Raw genomic sequence first — 15,888 nt, forward strand, 5'->3', positions numbered from 1 at the left:
TCCGCCCGTCTCGGCCTCCCAAAGTGCTGGGATTACAGGCTTGAGCCACCGCGCCCGGCCTAAAATGTTTTTTTGTGTGAGTTCCCGCATAGTATTTCAAGGTGGCCTAGCAGGAGAATGAATCAGGGATTGCTAGCTTTCCATCAACATAGCTTGGAAGTTCCTTTAACTCTTTCACAGAGATAGAGTCCCTATGTACCTAGTTTTATGCTGTTCCCACTTTCCCGTTTTTCTTGGAAATTTCCGACTTATCTTCCAAGATTCAGCTCCCCTGTCTATCCTGTCCATAAGGAAGACTTTCCTGAACTCCTAGGCTGAATGTCTTGCATTGTTCCCTGTTTCAATCTCTATTTTCACACCTGTTATACCGACTGTTAGATTATGGGGAAACACCATTATTCATCTTCAGTCTTTATCCCATGGCAAATTGCCTCTGGAAACTCTAGTAGATGTCTTATTAAGGGTGACCTTTGTCCAGAGAGGTGACCACCCCATTAAATTAGAGAGGGATTTGAATATCCAGCATTGGAATATAGGCCAGGATGACAGAATGCTGTAGTATTCCCTTATTTTTAATTCTGATTATACAATATTGTTTTGTATTTAAAAAGTAAGAACATCTACTTATGTATAGGTTAACCTAGACAAGATTTTATTAAAATGCTCTCTTCAAAAAAAAATTAGGTACAGAAATGATTTCTTGGAAATCTATTCCTTTTATTGATTTTATTAATGTTGCATAGAAATATAAAGTTTCACACACCATACTTTTACTAATAAATGTAAATAAGAACAAATTACTCTTGAACGATTAAAATAACCAAATATTAATGATTTTCAATAGAGCAGTTTTGGAATAATTCTGAAGCCATGAAAGACTAAAATTCACTTTACGCTAAAATAAATCATATTCTCCCATAATGCAATTATTTGTTTTTTAAAAAAAGAAACCACCCAATAAGAGTTTAATTCATTAGGAAATTTTTAGCATTTCTCAATGCAACAGAGTGTTTCTACTATATTTCCTGGCATCATTCCTTTCCTTAGCACTTATCTTCACACTGGAAGAGGTGAACCAGGTGATTGTGCCCCCTGCAGGGGCTGGTTCTGCCTCTCAACAGTGACTTGGCATGGCAATTAGGTTCAAAATTACCTACATTTACCCTAAAGATTTCTTCAGAGCTGTCAGTCTTCCTGAAACTTCCTAAAACTACCCTAGCAAATACTTTTTCCTTTCTGCAATACTGTTACTCAAACCACTGTATTTATCCCATTCCAAGCTTTCCATTCTCTGTTAACAATTTCTCAGGTGCTCATGAAGTTTTAAAGGACAAGACTCCTCTCAGAAGCACATACTACTCAGAAGCTCAAAGTAAATTAGGTTATTTTACAATCCTTGCTACAGGCCAGAAAATGAGGATTGAGTAAGTAATTTTCCTCATTTGAAAAGGAGAAAACAAGTACAAAAAGAGACTGAGTGATTTTTTAAACAATCCTCTACATTTATACTTGTACTTTAAGGACTAAAATGTACCATATAGTCTGATGCTCAAAACAAACTCTTTTTGAGAACAGACATCATTTTACAAATAAAGATACTGAGGCTCAGAGTCACTGTCTAAGGTAATACAAATAGAAATCTATATTATTAGAACTTGAACTCAGGCTGGGTATAGCGGCTCATGCCTCTAATCCCAGTGCTTTGGGAAGCCAAGGCGGGATTTAAGAGCAGCCTGGCCAATATAACAAGCCTGGCCAATATAACAAGAACCTGTCTCTACAAAGCATATTTAAAAAAAAATAGCCAGATGTGGTGGCACACCCTTGTAGTCCCAGCTACTTGGGAGGCTGAGGTAGGAGAATTACTTGAGCTCAGGAGGCTGAGGCTGCAGTAAGCAGTGATCACGTCACTGGACTCCAGCACGGGTGACAGTGAGACCCTGTCTCTAAAAATAATGATAATTAGTTAGAACTTGAACTCAAGTCCTTTGATTCCCAGCACACAGAGCCTTTCCTTGCCATACCACAGTGCCTCTTGCTAACCTGAACATGGTGAGGAGCAGTGCAGCAGTCTGTATACCACCAGCCAAAACTTGACTCAGTAGATGCTATGTACATGCACGGAAGCCTGAGTAAAATGAATCCTATTATCTTGGAAGAGGAATCCACATATCATTTTCAATGTTGTTCTAGATAATCCTGATGTGCTTGATAAATGACAACTGGTATATGAATAACCATACAATTGCCATAATTATAAACAGAATTACAAATGATAATAGACTAGGGACAAGCTACCAAGCAGTATGTTGAATATTAAGAGTTCACATGGGAATGTATATTATTGAACCTTCTGAAATGCATATTAAAGAACAATCTTGATTAAAATATCAATATAAAATGGTTTTAAGATTCTGAGTTTTTATAATACATTTTCCAATTTTCTTGTTTAAAAATATAAAAAACGATTTATTATATCCTTTTTTTCACTATAAAAATTGAGTTTTCTCTTAGAAAAACAATTACTTGCTAGTAGCTTCCTTTTAAGCATATTTTGGTTATTAGAAGAAGGTCTTCACTGTGGGAGAAATTTTGTGAAATAATTTATGACCTTGGGAATTGGCATTTTCAAAAATATAACCTGGAGGAGACGAGTAACTTGCTGGGCAAATTTCCTGTTTTTTTCGGTGTGTACTCTACAGAGTACATGGTCACATCATCAAATGGAACAGAACTCTTAAAAGCAATATTTAAAGGTTTGCAACTCTCTGTTGGAATCAGTTTGTGTGGCACATAGTGAGATCTGAAAGTGCTCAAACCATCAAATTTTCCAGATGGGTTGGGAATCTGCTCCTGCTTCTTAATAAGTCCTTGATGACAATTTTCCCATGCTGGAAAATCTTCCTTCATGGTGCTTTTTCCTAGGAAAGGAAAATTGTTACTTCTTCTCTGAGAAACTGGCCTGATGGGAACTACATGGTTGGCCTGACATGGAACATAGTCAGTATGGCTTGTGCTGTTTAATAGCATGCTACCTGTAGGAGGCACATACTCTGGTACTTTCTTGACCTCAGGTAATGGGATTTCCCATGGTTGAAAACATTCACGGAATTCAGTGTTTCCTTCAAACTGAGCATTCTGGGTCACTCTGGTGTGTACAGGTCTGCAAATTTTTGCAGTTTCACCAATAAGACCCTGAAAGTCATACCGGTGAGTTGTGAGATCCTCAAAGTGTTGGTCAGTTGGTTTGCAAACTTCTTTTGGCCTTTCAAACTTGAGTTCAAGCTGATGAGGTATATAATCAAGGCGATGACTTGTAATGCCATTAAAAGGGGCTGTAGAACATTTGACCACAGAGGAGGGTTTAAAGATTTGCCTAGGCTTTATCTCCTGAGGAACAAAGTCATCCTGAAATGTAGTTGAATTTCCAAATTTCACAGTAGGGGGGTGGAAAGTTTGTTCTGGCTTATAAAGTTCACTTTTATGAAGGCCATAAGCTCTACAATCATCTTGAAAATTAAAACAAAGTAAAATCATTTTTAAATGCTGAAGAAAACAACCATCTTCTAAAAATCATAACTGATTTCTCTCATTGCCAAACATCTTTCCATTTCCTTTAGAAATCTAAACAATAGTATCAGAATACAGTTTCTCTGATTTCTTTCAGATCTGTTCTTTTTCTTCATTTCCACCCTCTACCCAGCTCCTCACTTTAATAGATATAACTTTCCACTTTCAGTTTCATCTGATTACATAACAAAGGAAAAGCATATCTGAGCCTGATTGTGGATAGTTCTTGAAAGCCAAAAGGACTGTGTTGTAGGTGAGGACCGAGTTTAGGAGACTATAGTTGTATTCCTAGGAAGTGGTTGGGATTTTAAGTACAACTCACAAAATGCTAAGGTATGTCTAAAATCCAGGGCTTGAAATAAAATCAAGTGCCCTCATGTGTGGACAAAAGTAATACAGACATTACTCCTTACTTTGGAGAGACTCATCAAAGGAGAGAAAGTTTTAATTCTGGTATACTCCAGGAAGCTACAGAAAGAACTCCTTGAGCAAAGATACAGGTTAACTTGCGCTATCCCAGAAAGATCTCTGGCTTCAACTTTCCCTCATCAAATGGACTTTAAGGCATTCCCAAAAGATAGAGGGCCATCTAGAGGCCAGAGGCCTTAACTGAATGCCTTCAAAGGTGTTTGAAATTGTAGAATTTGAAGTGACCATCAGAGCAAAGATCTGGGGTTTGGAAGTTAAATAACCTTAAGCCTACTTCCTGCAGTTTACCTAGACTGTGGAGCATTTTGGTTCACTCTCGTGTCTACAGAGTGATGACTTGTAATATCATTACAAGTTGGTAATGGTACACTTCACTAAAACTGAAACGTTTATATTTCAAATAAGGATTATTTGTGTTTTCTATTTCTAGATGAGGAAGATAATAAGCTGGGAAATACCATAAAATTGACTTCACCTCAAAATATGTATTTCTAAATACCAAAATTAATTTATAAAAGAAATTTATTATACAAGATAACATACTAAAATCAGAACTAAAGTCTATGCAGTATTTACAGGAAAGGTCAAACCTTGAAAACTTATTATGTGGATATCTTCTTCAACGAGATAAAATGTTTATCCATTTCTGCCAAAATGGCCAACTTTTGGACTAAATGATCAAGTTATTGATGTTTGGATGAGAGAGGGCACCTGACTCAAGAATAGGTGACCTTTAGGCCAGCAGAGACCTTGAAGACAAACTGACAGAAAAGATGAGCTATATCAAGCATTCTTATTCTTGTAAACCTAAAATTGAAAATAATGAGTGAGATAGAAATGGGAGAATTGAAAAGGATTCCAGGAGGTAGTGCTGAAGAGCCATGGAAAGATGAAGTCACATTCAAAACAGACCTGTAAAGAAACAAAAATGATAACTAGGCAGAGGTGGCCAGTTAGTAAAGTGGCAGTCAGAGCAGATGAGTGAAGGGAAGTGAAGGTGCTGTGAGAGAAATCATGTAGCTCACTGCGGGGATGAAGGGAAAAAGCTCTTCTTTGAAGCTCCCTGGCACCTGATAGTTTTCCATTTTCAGTTCACTTGAAGCTTTACCAGAGTCTTTTTTTTCTTGAGGTGCCATGAGGGAATCTCTCTTCTTTGCAAACAAAAGTATAAAAGTGTAACAAGATTTTTCACTAGCTAAAAGAAATTACAGATGTTATTAAAGATCTACAGTTCCACACAATCATATAGGGAGAATTCCTGCTACCACACAAGAGGAAAAAGATTTTCATTGTAAGAGAGTAAACAGAAGACAATATTTTCCCTCACCAAACCAGCTTTGGTTTTCAAAATGGAAGCAAGAATTTGGACACTGAGAGATGGATGTAATAGCATACAATAGTATGAATGTCAGTTCTAGCTAATTGCAGAAAATTGATTTTCTCCTCATAAATATGCCTATGCTCATATGCCTGGAATACTTATCTGTTCTGGAATATTTATTGATAACATTCTAGCAATACCTTTAAAACACCACAATCTTTATCATGTGTTTTTAGTGTTTCATGATACTTAAGGAGAAAACAAACATTTAGTAATTTGCTGTTTAATTTCCAAATATTTGGGGATTTTTCTACATTTTTTTCTATTATTGATGTCTAATTTAATTCTGTAATGATCAAAAACACACATTGCATGATTTCAATTCTTTTATATTTGTTAAGGTTTGTTTTATGACTCCAAATATAGTTTATCTGGATGAAGCTTTCATGTGCACTTGAAAAGAATGTGTATTCTGTTATTGTTGGCAGAAGTGCTTTACAAATGTCAATTTGGACAAATTGTTGATAGTGTTGTTCAGGTCTTTATATTCTTTATTACCTGTCTATGTTTTACAGATTACTTAGAGTGTTGAAGTCTCCAACTACAAATGCATATTTTTACATTTCTTATGTTAGTACTATAAGTTTTTGCTGCTTTGTATATTTGAAGCTTAGAATCTTGTGTTTGGGAAGTGGAAGGTGGGTGTGTGGTGGTTTCTCTGTTGTCCCAGTCCAGCTTCAGTCTTAGGCAGGCCCTGTGCCCCTGGGTCTCAAAAGCAGGGCTCTCTCAGTGCACCTGCCCCTTCACTTGATGTAGTAGGTCTCTAATTGTTGGTCCCAAGACAGTTTCCTCTTCTTTCTTCATGTTCAAGGTTCAGTTTTATTTTGCTTCTTGTTGTTGTTTTTCTTTATCTTTCATCAAGTTGCAATACATCTTCACCTATTCATTGGGGCTGTGACAGTGATGCCTCTTCTGCAGTGGATATTAATCCATTTTTGTTCTGTAGGTTAGAGGCATCCAAATGGAGCTTCCTGGATTTTTTTTTTTTTTTTTCCTTCTTTGCAACAACCATTCTTCTCTCCATGCCTGCACTATGAAGGAAACTTTCTGTGGTCTCCAGCCTTTCTCCCAATCTTCTGATGATCACACAATGAACATCCACAGGGAACAGTCTATGAGTCGTTTTGAATTCCCCCTTTAGTGTCTGAAGTTCTCAGAGCTTCTATGCTCTCACAGTAGCTCACACTCAAGTCTTTAGCAATTAAATATGTAAATTAATTATTTTATACACTTGTGTAACAGCTAGTCTTCATTCCATGCCCAGCTTTGGGTGAAACAGTGCTTACCTCCTGTCTCAACTGGGTGGAAGTTGTTTTTCGTTAAATGTCAGGCTAATTGGTTAACCTGTGATCTCAGCTTTCTAAAGGATTTTCATACACATTTATGATTTTGTAGATTAGCTGGCTTTTTCTTATTCTTATGTTGGGAATATAATCTTTCTGGCCTTCTGCATCCTAAACAGAATCTGAAAATTCTGGATTTCTTTAAGGCGAGGTTTAAAATTACACCTTGAATTCTACAAATTCAATTTCCTTTACAGATATAGGGCTATTTTGACTTTTTATTTCTTCTTGAGTTACTTTTGTTAAATTGTATTTTTCAAAAAAATTATCCATTTTATGTAAGTTGTAAATTATTGGCATTTAAAAAAATCTTTTAATGTGTGAAAAATCAATCTTTGAGTTTTAATCACAATATTTTGCTCACTTACACTTAATGTAATGATATAGCTGGGCTTAAGTTGACTGTATTGCTATTTGCTTTTGATTTTTCCCTCCTTTGTTCCCATAACCCTTATTTCCTGCCTTCTTTTGTATTAATAAATGGCATTTGTATTATTCTACTTTACTATTAGAATTTTTTCTATATTTTAAACATAAAAAATGAATGTTTGACTTATTATGAGATTTTTCTGGCTCAAACGTAAATGAATATTTTTGCCACTTTTAGCATGGAAGAACCTGTAAGCAATTTAATTCTATTTAAATCATCTTGCCTTTTGTACTACTGTTCTAACATACTTTACTTTTATATTTGTGTAAAAACATAATATAGTAATTTTAAGTTGTCAATATTATTTTATATTTACCCACATATTTACCCTTTCTGTGTGCTTCATCCCTTCCTACATTTCATGCTTCTATCTGGAATAAGTTTCCTTTTAACTGAAGAATGCCCTTTAACACTTTCTGTAGTAGGTATCTCAGCTTTTTCTTTTTTTGTCTGAAAACATTTTTACTTGGCTTTAACTTTTCAAGGCTATTTTTACTAGATATACAATTCTCAGGTTTGCTGGCTTTAAAATTCTAGATCCTTCTCACACCTTTAGCACGTTTAAAGTGTCATATCATTGCCATTTAACTTCCATAGTTTGTGTTGAAAAGTCACATATCATTCTGTTTAAAAGTCAGATATAACTTTTTCTTTTTGTAGATAATGAATAGTTTTTCACTTCCTACTTTTAAGAATTTATCTTTACTTGGTTTTCAGAAGTTTGACAATAGTTGTCTAGGATGGTTTCCTATGTGTTTATTTTGGAGTTTGCTGAGCTTCTTGAATCTGTGGGCTGATTCTTTCAATTTTGGAAAAGTCTTGACCATTATCTCTTCAAGTACACCTCCTGATTCTTCATAGGCCTCATAACATTTTACTATGTGCTGGATGTTGTGTATAAGAGAATCATAAAAACTAAAATCAAGGTTATTTTCAACAGGAGACAGTTTACTCTTTCCTATGTTAGTATATGGGGGAGATCACCTCATTCTTACCAGAATCTGAGCTAGATCAGTGCTCAATGGCACCTTCAGTTAGTTACTCTAGTTTCAAATGTCTCAAGAACAAGACTCGAGGTGTGTTTGTAGTAAGACCCTCATTCTAGTGGAGCTTTGTCTCCTAAGCATTTACTCCCAAAAAAGACTGGGATATTCCTCTGGAATTTTTCTGGCCTAGTCTCCCAGCACACCATACCCCCTCCCTTACAAACACTCAGTGAATGTCTCACATTGAAAACCAGCCATGTATCTGGGGCTCTTCTAGATTTCAATTAGTCCTGTCAGCCCAAATTCAAGTGTTCCACTGCTTTCTTTTTCCTCTACTAGAGTTTATCTGCTTATGCCAAGCTCAATCCTCAGCACAGGCCTAGGACTTGACAAGTGTTCCCAGAGAAGTAAATGGCTGGCCATATCAACTCACTGAGGAAGGGCTCCTAGCTCTCTGAAATTTTTGTATTTTGCTTCTACAGCTGTCTGATGTCCTTCAAAGAAGATTTTAAAAAATCTATACTTATGTCAAGTCCCCTCAGCCTGGCACTCAAGGTTCTTCCCAAACTTATCTCAATCTACCTTCATAGAATTACAGCCCAATCTCTCATCCCTGAAAATTTCTGGTCCTCACTATGTCTACTGAATAACTGTTTTTTTCTGATTCTATGCTTTTTTATTCATTTCATACCAGTTTTCAGAATCTCCCTCCTCTTTCTACATATCAATACCAACTAGTGTCTGATGCATTCCCAGCCTGGCCTGAAGTGATAATTTACCAAGTATATAAATTCTTGAAGCACTGTTTCCTCCACTATTTTTGTAGTAAATAATGTCTTCCCCTGAGGAGATCTCATTTTGGTGTCTAGTATGGCAATTTCACTGTTCATGCTATTGCTTTTTAAATTCTCAATTATAAAGTTTCTTTTTATAGAGTCAATTTTATTTTTAAATAAACACTGTATATATTTAAAATGTACTTGGTTTTTAACGTGTATACACACACAGTAAAATGATTACTAAAGTGAGAAACATATTCATCTCCACACAGTAACCTGTGTGTGTGTGCATGTGTGTGTCTGTGCGTGTGTGTGTGGAGCACCTGAAATCTATTCTCAGCAAATTTCTAGTATATAGTATAGTATTATTAATTATAGTCATGACGCTGTACATTAGATCTCTAGATTTACTCATCCTATACAACTTCAACTTGATACCTCTTGTCCAATATATCCCCATTTCCCCCACTTCCCTGCGCCTGGTAACCATCATTCTATCTTCTGCTTCTATGTATTCAACTGTTTTAGATTTATTTATACATCATTATGTATATTACATAATATATATGTACTATATATATGTTCATACAAATATTACACATCACATTTATTCATTCATTGATGCACATTTACGTTGTTTCTTATCTATATTATTGTGAATAATGCTGCAATAAATAAAAGTGAAGATATTTCTTCAAGATACTGATTTCATTTCCTTTGAATATACACCAGAGAAGTTGCTGGATCACATGAAAATTCCATGTTTAATTTTTTGAGAAAACTTCATATTGTTTTCCATATAGCTATACCAATTTACATTCAAACCAACAGAGTACAAGGATTGCTTTTTCTCCACATCCTCACCAACACTTGCTATCTTTTATCTTCTCTATAACAGACATCCTAACAGGTGTGAGATATCTCATTGTGGTTTTGATTTGCATTTTTCTGGTGATTGGTTGAGTATCTTTTCATGTATCTATTGGCCATTTGTATGTATTCTTTGGAAAAAATATTTATTCAGGTACCTTGGTCAATTTTTAATCCCCCCCCTTTTTTTTTGCTATTAAGTTGTCTTCCTTATTTTTAAAAATATTAACCCCTTATGTGATACATGGTTTGCTTATATTTTCTGCCAATTCATAGGTTCCAATTTCCTTTTGTTGATTGTTTCCTTGCTGTACAGACGCTTTTTAGTTTGGATGAACCCATTTGTCTATTTTTACTTTTGTTACCTGTGTTTTGGGAGTCAAATCCAAAAACCACTGGCAAGGTCAAAGTCAAGGACATTTCCCATGGTTTCTTCTAGGAATTTTATGGTTTCAGGTCTTGTGTTTAAGACTTCAATTCACTTTGAATTGATTTTTGTTTATGGAATAAGGCTCCAATTTCATTCCTTCACATGTGGATACTCAGTTTTCCCCATACCATTTATTTCATTTATTTGTATTTCAGATTCAGGGATTATATGTGAAGGTTTATCACGTGGGTATATTACGTGATGCTGAGGTTTAGGCTTCTAATGATTCCATCATCCGATTAGTGAACACAGTACCCAGCAGGTAGTTGTTCAACCTTTGCATGCTCCCCTCCCTCTCTCCTTTTGGAATCTCCAGTGTTTATTGTTTCCATCTTTGTGTCCATGTTTAGCTCCCACTTGTGTGAACATTCAGTATTTGGTTTTCTGTTTCTGTGTTAAAGTGCTTAGAATAATGACCTCCAGTTGTATCCTTGTTCTTGAAAATAACATGGTTTTATTTACTGTGGCTGCACAGTATTCCATTGTGTATATATACTGCATTTTCTTTATGATTCACCATTGATGGGCACCTGTGTTGATTCCATGTCTTTGCTATTGTGAAAAGTGCTACAATGAACACACAAGTGCAGACAGAATGATTTATTTTTCATTGGTTATATACCCAGTAATGAGACTGCTTGGCTGAATGCTAATTCTACCTTTAGTTCTTTGAGTAATCTCCAAACTGCTTTCCAAAGGGGCTGGACTAATTTGTATTCCCACCAACAGTACATAAGTGTTCCATTTTCTTTGGACCCTCACCAGCATCATTTTTTTAACATTTATTTTTATTTTTTAAATAATTGCCATTCTGACTGGTATGAGATGGTATCTCATTGTGGTTTTCATTTACATCTCTCTGATGATAAGTGATGTTGAAAATATTTTCATGTGTTTGTTGGTTACTTGTATGTTTTCTTTCAAGAACTGTCTTCTCACGTGCTTTGCCTATCTTTTAATGTTATCTTTTCTTGTTGATTTATTTAACTTAGTTATAGATTCTGGATATTAGTCCTTTGTTGGATGCATAGTTTGTGAATATTTTCTATTATGTAACTTGTTTGTAACTTTGTTGATAGTTTTTCTTCCTGTGCAGAAATTCTCTAGTTTAAGACCCATGTGTCAGTTTTTATTGCATTTGCTTTTGAGCACTTAAAATATAAATTCTTTGCCTAAGGCAATGTCTAGAAGAGTATTTCCTAGGTTTTCTTTTAGGATTTTTATAGTTTGGGGTCTCACATTTAAGCCTTTACTCCATCTTTTTTTTTTTTCTTTTTTTTTTTTGAGACGGAGTCTAGCTCTGTTGCCCAGGCTGGAGTGCAGTGGCGCGATCTCGGCTCACTGCAAGCTCCGCCTCCTGGGTTCCCGCCATTCTCCTGCCTCAGCCTCCCGAGTAGCTGGGACTACAAGCGCCCGCCTCGTCGCCCGGCTAGTTTTTTGTATTTTTTTTTTAGTAGAGACGGGGTTTCACCGTGTAGACCAGGATGGTCTCAATCTCCTGACCTCGTGATCCACCCATCTCGGCCTCCCAAAGTGCTGGGATTACAGGCTTCAGCCACCGCGCCCGGCCGCCTTTACTCCATCTTGAGTTAATTTTGGTATACAGTGAGAGGTAGGAGTCCAGTTTCATCCTTCTGCATATGGTTAGCCAGTTTTTCCAGCATCATTTATGGAATACGGAGTCCTTTCCCCATTGTTTATTTTTGCCAATTTTGTTGGTGATCAGGTGGTTGTAGGTGTCTGGCTGAATTTCAGGGGTCTCCATTCTGTTCCATTGGTCTATTTTTGTACCAGTACCATGCTGTTTTGGTTAGTGTAGCTTTATAGTACAGTTTGAAGTTGGGAGATGTAATGTCTCTGGCTTTATTCTTTTTGTTTAGGATTGCCTTGGCTATTCAGGCTCTTTTTGGGTTCCACACAAATTTTAGAATAGTTTTTCTCTAATTCTGCAAAAAAAAAAAAAAAATAATAATAATTATATTGGTAATTTGTAGATTGTTTTGCGTAGTATGACATTTTAAAGATATTGCATCTTCCTATCCATGATCATAGAATGCTTTTCCATTTTTATAGTTTATTATTTCCTTCTCCTTACAGAGATCCTTCACCTCCTTCATTAGATGTATGCCCAGGTACTGTGAGTGTGGCTATTGTAAACAGGATTATGTTCTTGATTTGATTCCCAGCTTGAAGATTACTGGTGTATAGAAATGCTACTGATTTTTGTGCACTGATTTTTTTATCCTCAGACTTTGCTGAATTCATTTATTAGGTCTAAGAGTCTTTTGGTAGAATCTTTAGGGTTTCCCAGGTACAAATTACATTGTCAGTGAAGACACATAATTTCCAGCACTAGCATTTCCAACACTATGTTAAATATGAGTGATAAGAGTGGGCATCCTTGTCTTGTTCCAGTTCTCAAAGGGAATGCTTCCAGTTTTTTGTCCATTCAGTATGATGTTGGCTGTGGGTTTGTAATAGATGGCTCTTATTATTTTGAGGTATGTTCCTTTAATGCCTAGTTTTTTTGCGTTTTTATCATGATGGGATGTTGGATTTTATCAAATGCTTTTTCTGCATCTACTGAGATGATCATATGATTTTTGTTTTTAGTTCTGTTTATGTGGTGAATCACATTGATTGATTTGCATATGTGGGACAATCCTTGCATCCCAGGAGTAAAACCCACTTGACTGTGGTGAATTAACTTTTTGATGTGCTGCTGGATTTGGTGTGCTAGTATTTTCTGAGGATTTTTGCATCTGTATTCAGGTACAATGGTCTGTAGTTTTCTTTTTTGTGTTTTTGTCAAATTTTGGTATCAGGATCATACTAGTTTCACAGAGTGAGCCAGGAAGTAGTCCCTCATCCTCAATTTTTTGGAGTACTTTCAGTAGGGTTGGTACCAGCTGTTCTTTCTATGTCTGGTAGAAGTCAGCTGTGAACCCATTTGGTACAGGGCTCTTTTTTTTTTTTTTTTTTTTTCACTGATTCAATTTCCTTACTCATTATTGATCTGCTCAGGATTTGTTTCTTCCTGGTTCAATCTTGGGAATTTGTGTTTCCAGGAATTTATCCATTTCCTCTAGACTTTCTAATTTGTGTACATAGAAGTGTTCATAATATTCTCTGAGCATCTTTTGTATTTCTGTGGGATCAACTGTGATGTCACTTTCGTAATTTTTGATTGTACTTATTTCGATGTCTTTTTTTGTTAATTTAGCTAGTGGTTTATCCATCTTGTTTATCTTTTCAAAAATGAACTTTTTGCTTCACTGATCCTTTGAATGGTTTTGGGGGGTCTCCATTTCATTCAGTTCTGCTCTGATTGTAATTATTTCTTCTGTTAGCTTTGGGTTTAGTTTGTTATTACGTTGCTAGTACTTTTAGCTGCAAGGTTAGGTTGTTAATTTGAGCTATTTCTATCTTTTTGGTATAGGCATTTAGCACTATAAACTTTCCTCTTAACCCTGCTTTTGCCACATTCCAGAAGTTTTGGTATGTTGTGACTCTATTTTCATTTATTTCAAATACTTTTTTTTTTTTTTGAGACAGAGTAATGCACTGTTGCCCAGGCTGGAGTGCAGTGGTGCGTTCTTGGTGCACTGCAATTCCACCTTCCAGGTTCAAGAGATTCTCCTGCCTCAGACTCCTGAGTAGCTGGCATTACAGGCACCTACCATCACGCCTACTAATTTTTTGTATTTTTAGTTGAGATGAGGTTTCACCATGTTGGCCAGGCTGGTCTTGAACTGCTGACCCTGTGATTCACCCACCTTGGCCTCCCAAAGGAGGAGAGTGAGAGTATCTTCCCACTGTGACTTCTCTTCAGCTGTAGAATTGTTCTTAAATAGGTTATCTACAAAACCTGCAGTACAATCATACAGAGTATGGAAGTAGAACCTTGGCTCTTAGTGTTTTTGTTGTCTCATGCCTGAAAACCTGAAATACAAAATATCACCTTTGCTGACTAAGAAAGTTCAGTAGTGAGAATGCCAGAGGAACTCAAAATTCCTTATCCTTGAACTATAACCATAGGAGTGGAAGTATCGGAATCTACAGGAAACTCAGGTCATGGAAAGCTAGTAGTGTTGGTATAAGTGTGTGCATGTGTTGTGTGTACATGTTCCCAGCATCAGGGGACAACAGTATTACTGGTATATTTCTTATGGATCTTGTAGAAAAAAAAGAAAATTTTAATATGATTGTATAAGAGACCAAATATCATGGCTCATGCCTGTAATCCCAGCACTTTGGGAGACCGAGGCAGGCGAATCGCAAGGTGAGGAGTTCAAGACCAGCATGACCAACATGGTAAAACTCTGTCTCTACTAAAAATATAAAAATTAGCCGGGCGTGGTGGCTCGTGCCTGTAATCCTAGCTACTCAGGAGGCTGAGGCAGGAGAATTGCTTGAACCCGGGAGGCAGACGTTGCAGTGAGTTGAGATCGTGCTACTACACTCTAGCCTGGGTGACACAGCAAGACTCCATCTCAAAAAACAAACAAATGAAAAAAGACCAAATTCTTCTTCATCAATTATTCTTTATGTCAAATTTTACAAGTACATTTTCTCCTGTGCATATCAATCTATATCAGCAATTGCTCTATGCTACATTTAATTATACTTCTTCAACATTCACATAGTCTTCACAATTTGTTCTTTGTGTAGTATGTTATGTGCTCAAAGATTTAAGAAAACAGAAAAAACATTTTCTTGACCTCCCTAATGGGTAGGTTTATAGATGAAAGTATATTGATATCCTGCACTTTAGTTACTCATTGAACAGGTAGGCATGAAATTTAAAGAAAAAGTATGCATTTAACTATTACCTAAATGAAGTATGAATCGTTACTTTGATTATTGATGGTATCACTCTTACAAAAGTGTTTTATATTAGGACATATCCATTCAGCTATTTTACATAACCAATGGAAAAATGTAATCCTATATATGTAATTACATTATTAATAAAAAGATATAAAAATAATACCTACTATCATAAATCAAAATCAAAATAAGCCTAAAATAGCCTATTTTTAGGCCAGGTGCAGTGGTCACACCTGTAATCCCAGCACTTTGGGAGGCTGAGGTGGGTGGATCACTTCAGGTCAGGAGTTCGAGACCAGCCTGGCCAACATGGTGAAACCCTATCTCTACTAAAAGTACAAAAATTAGCCAGGTGTGGTGGCGGATGCCTGTAATCCCAGCTACTCAGGAGGCTGAGGCAGGAGAATTGCCTGAACCCAGGAGAAAGAGGTTGTAGCAAGCCAGGACTGCACCACTGTACTCCAGCCTGGGCAACAGAGTAAGCCTCCATTTTGGGGGGGAAAAAAAGCCTATTTTAAAAAAACAAAGACCCCACTCCTCAAAAGTACTAGAATATTTTAAAATCAGGTTTTTGTACTAGACGCAGTGGCTCACGCCTTTGATCCCAGCACTTTGGGAGGTCGAGGTGGGTGGATCACTTGAGGTCAGGAGTTCGTGACTAGCCTGGCCAACATGGTGAAACACCATCTCTACTAAAAATACAAAAAATTAGCTGGGTGTGGTGGTGTGCACCTGTAATCCCAGCTACTTGGGAGGCTAAGGTGGGATAATTGCTTTAACCCAGGAGGTGGAGGTTGCAGGGGGCCAAGATCATGCCATTGCATGCTAGCCTGGGCAACA

The 15,888-nt window shown here is 36.6% G+C and overlaps 1 protein-coding gene and 1 pseudogene across 1 annotated transcript in view; one reads left to right on the forward strand and one right to left on the reverse strand.

Moving 5' to 3' along the window:
- LOC117070328 (A disintegrin and metalloproteinase with thrombospondin motifs 7-like) overlaps positions 1-15,888 on the forward strand; it is a 684,711-nt gene that overhangs the window by 584,907 nt on the left and 83,916 nt on the right.
- LOC117070317 lies at positions 1,865-5,454 on the reverse strand (annotated as a pseudogene).

Source organism: Trachypithecus francoisi, unplaced genomic scaffold (assembly GCF_009764315.1).
Source record: "Trachypithecus francoisi isolate TF-2019V2 unplaced genomic scaffold, Tfra_2.0 Lachesis_group3, whole genome shotgun sequence".
Taxonomy (NCBI): domain Eukaryota; kingdom Metazoa; phylum Chordata; class Mammalia; order Primates; family Cercopithecidae; genus Trachypithecus; species Trachypithecus francoisi.